Source organism: Saccopteryx leptura, chromosome 6, assembly GCF_036850995.1.
Source record: "Saccopteryx leptura isolate mSacLep1 chromosome 6, mSacLep1_pri_phased_curated, whole genome shotgun sequence".
NCBI lineage: Eukaryota > Metazoa > Chordata > Mammalia > Chiroptera > Emballonuridae > Saccopteryx > Saccopteryx leptura.
The window spans coordinates 48,209,419-48,213,720 of record NC_089508.1 but is presented as its reverse complement, the minus strand read 5'-3'; the positions used below and the strand labels follow the sequence as shown (position 1 = coordinate 48,213,720).

General features: G+C 44.5%; 1 non-coding gene across 1 annotated transcript; it reads right to left on the bottom strand.

The window, feature by feature from the left end:
* Window positions 1-3,457: 3,457 nt before the first annotated feature.
* On the bottom strand, window positions 3,458-3,648 carry LOC136377693 (U2 spliceosomal RNA). Its single transcript, XR_010746369.1, has one exon. It is a non-coding gene; the product is annotated as a U2 spliceosomal RNA (small nuclear RNA).
* Between the last annotated feature and the right edge of the window lie 654 nt (window positions 3,649-4,302).

Here is a 4,302-nt window from a genome sequence, read left to right as displayed (position 1 = left end):
GGGGGAGAGAGAGAGAGAGACAGAGAGGAGAGAGGAGGAGCTGGAAGCATCAACTCCCATATGTGCCTTGACCAGGCAAGCCCAGGGTTTCGAACCAGCGACCTCAGCATTTCCAGGTCGACGCTTTATCCACTGCACCACCACAGGTCAGGCCTATTCATTTTTATTAGAGAGAGAGAGAGAGAGAGAGAGAGAGAGAGAGAGAGGAAAGAGATAGAGAGAACAGAGGGAGGAGCAGGAAGCATCAACTCCCATATGTGCCTTGACCAGGCAAACCTGGGGTTTCAAACCAGCAACCTCAGCATTCCAGGTCAATGCTTAACCCAGTGCACCACCACAGGTCAGGCACTGAGGTATTTTAAAACAACCCCAAATGTCATAAATTTCACCTCAAATACTTCAATATGCATTTCTAAACAATAAAAATATATTCTTATACAATGACTTTAATACATCTAACAAAATTAACAATCTATTCCTTAACAGAAAGCTCATAACCAGACCATATTGAAACATGTCCAAGTGCCAGCAGTCTTTCTGTAATTGAGTTGATCGAATCAAGATCCCAGCATGGTGAGGGGTGTGAGAAAGAAAACAGCTACATCAGACCATGTTTACAGTTCTTCGAGTTCAAGATTGTTCTTATTGTTATTATTGCCTTTTGCACAATGACTCAGATTTGCCAATAAAGGGCACCCTGACATTTGTGGTTTTGACTGTCTGGAAACAACTCCATATATATATGGCATTTAGCAGTCTGCTGGGGCATGAATGTGAGTCCTAGGCTCTTCCGAGCTGCCTTTGGGAGGGAGTTGTGAGTGTGCCTAGCTGACTGGTGGCACTGGGCCTCTCAATGATGCTTTGTTGTTCTTGATTTCTTTTAATATGTTCCGTGGTTCCGGTTTTCTCATTTTGCCACAGACTGGTGAACACTTTATCACAGTTTGGTATTTGGGAAGCATTCCTCTGTTCAAGATTGCTTGGATAGTAAAAGCTTGTGTGCTAATAGAAATGTCATTCTTTTTTTTTTTTTTGAAAAATAGTCATTGAATGGGAGATGAAATTTAGTAAAAGTTGAAAAGCCAACTTGTGAGATGGGGCCAGGCACAGGCGAGAGGTGCCACTTTTTTGCATTGTGACTTGGGAGCGCGTCAGGAGCAGGTATAAGCTTTTCCATGTTCTCCCAGAGGTCTGCGGTTGGATTAAGGAGTGTCAAAAATTAATTATTTTCTTAAATGGTTACACTTACTGAATTTCCTCTTGGCTGCCAAGAATTCTTGTTATCTTGCTCACATTTTTCAAACCCACATTCCCATCCTTGTCCTGTATCCCACACTCGTTATCTGTTGTGTGAGACCGCAGCCATCGCACCCCTGAAGCTCTCCCGCAGCCTGACACGGGTGCAAAGGCTCGTCTGCGTCTCCCACCGGCTCTACTCCGCTGAGTTTCAGACCCATATATCCAAACGCCCTTCCAACAGCCTCACCTGAGTGTCTCAACAGCTGGCTTGTGCCCTGCTTTCTCAGTCTGACCTCTCTTCCTTACTTCCCCATGGTACAAAAATGGAGAAGTTGCTCAAGGCCAGAACCTGAGAGTTTTTCCTGACACATCCATCACCCCTCACATTTGCCCCGTTATCTATTCCTGAACCATTTACTTCTAAATCTATTTCTAATCTGTTTACTTCATGCCATGACCACAGCCACCACCCCAGTCTCCATCACTGTTGCCTTTCTGCTGGGCTGTTGCAACAGTTCCTCTTAGTTCCCGTCTCCGCTCCAATCCCATCAATCCAGTCTTCATGCACAGGCCAGAATGACCTTAAAGTGGAAATTGTATTACGTTGCACCCGCTTTTCTTTTTTTGTGTGTGTGTGTGCATTTTTCTGAAGCTGGAAACAGGGAGAGACAGTCAGACAGACTCCCGCATGCGCCCGACCGGGATCCACCTGGCACGCCCACCATGGGGCGACGCTCTGCCCACCAGGGGGCGATGCTCTGCCCCTCCGGGGCGTCGCTCTGCCGCGACCAGAGCCACTCTAGCGCCTGGGGCAGAGGCCAAGGAGCCATCCCCAGCACCCAGGCCATCTTTGCTCCAATGGAGCCTTGGCTGCGGGAGGGGAAGAGAGAGACAGAGAGGAAGGCGCGGCGGAGGGGTGGAGAAGCAAATGGGCGCTTCTCCTATGTGCCCTGTCCGGGAATTGAACCCCGGTCCTCCGCACGCTAGGCCGACGCTCTACCACTGAGCCAACCGACCAGGGCCAATCGCTTTTCAAAGCTCTGAGGGCATTTAGGACAAAAGGGAAAAACAAAACCCCTAACAGGGCCTCCACGGTCCATGTGTTCTGCCCACGATCCTTCTCTAACCTCATCTCAAGCTAGTTTCCTTTCCATTTACCATGTTTCACTGATAAATGTTGGACTTTGATTTCCTCAAATACTCAAAGCCCTTTCCTGCTTCAGGGTAGGGAACACAGGGTGTTTCTTTTACTTGGAAAGCCCTCCCCACCCACCCAACGATCTGCCTGTTCTCCCTTCAGACTTTAGGTTTCCTGAGGACAGACCCTTGACTATTACTCTCCTTAATGAATAGCCAACATCTCACATGGTCCTAGGCAGAGAGTAGTGCTTGGTCAATCTCTGCTGAATGACTATTCCAATTAATATCAAAATTCTCCCATCTCTATAAAAGGACAGAAAGAAGAGGCTGCATATTGTTTAAAAAGAAAAGAGGCCATATTTTAGCTAAATCAGACAAATTGATGTTGAGCCTTGAGTATTCAGGCCAGTAATTACCTTTATACTTAAAATAATGGACCTTTCTATGAAATAAAGTTCATCATAGTTTAAGTGGGTACTAAGATCAAGTCTATTTTATCTGCATTACCCAAATTACCAAGGTTCCTGTAAAACTCCTGTAAAGCGTGACCCCTCTGTATAATATAGTGTTAAATCGGTCCATTTCTGAAAGACAGAGACCTAGGATCCATCCATTAAAAAAAAAGTGCCTTATTAGTGCTGGTTATTGAAAAGGCTAAAATGAAATTACTTAAAATAGCCACATAACATAAGCTTGCATTTTTTTTTTTTTTGTGGCAGAGACACAGAGAGAGAGAGGGACAGATAGGAACAGACAGACAGGAAGAGAGAGAGATGAGAAATATCAATTCTTTGTTGCAGCTCCTTAGTAGTTCATTGATTGATTTCTCATATGTGCCTTGACCGTCTTCAGCAGACCGAGTAACCCCTTGCTTGAGCCAGCGACCTTGGGTCCAAGCTGGTGAGCTTTTGCTCAAACCAGATGAGCCCACGCTCAAGATGGCAACTTTGGGGTCTCGAACCTGGGTCCTCTGCATCCCAGTCCGACACTCTATCCACTGTGCCACTGCCTGGTCAGGCAAGCATGCATTTTTATTGCAGTTTTGTTTTGTTTTTGAACTTTATTTTGGTCCCCCAAGGGGGGGTGCACCGTTCCCGAAAGTACAGCAATACCGGGTTGACGCGTGGAGTGGACAGAGCAAGCTCCTATTCCATCTCCTATTTCCAAAAATCCATTTAATATATTGTCCTCAGATAGAGGACGTATCAGATATTAAGCTGATAAGAACAGATCCTACACTTGATCTTAGCCAAAAGGCCGAGAAGCGATTTTATTGCAGTTTCAAAAGAGAAGAGTTGATATATTTCTGGAACCATTTCTTATAATACTTTTCAATAAATTAATAAGTTTTCTCTTTAATGGAAATTAAATGTTTTCTGTGATTGTAAGCCTATGTTGAACTCCCCCTTTTCTAATTTTATTTTAATGTACTGTCTTAGTGACTCACCTTTAGTACCACATATCATTGGCTAATTATCTCCACTTTCCAGTTTAGTGTTTGTTTGTTTTTTTTTTTTTTACCACATACCAACTTACTACATGCCTTACTTTTATTTTGTAGAAGTAATTTATCTCCTCAACTATACTATAAGCTTCTTGTAAACAGGAGTTGGTGTCTTCCTGCTTCCGCATCATTGGTGTACCAGTCAGTGAAGGCTAAGTCCAATAGCCGAAGGAAAACGTCCAAAATCTCAGGAGCTTTATTTTCTCTTCTATCTGCATGTCCAATGTGGACAGGCAGGGGGATTCTGAGCATGTGTTTTCTTAGGGAACCAGGCTAATGAAGGGCTTCACCTGATCCCCACTTCCCTGATGAAAACAACAATGGAAAGGAAACATGACAAACCACACAACTGGCTTTTAAAGGTTCTGCCAGGATGTAACTCGTATCATTCCACAGGCATATCATTGGCTAAAGTAAGT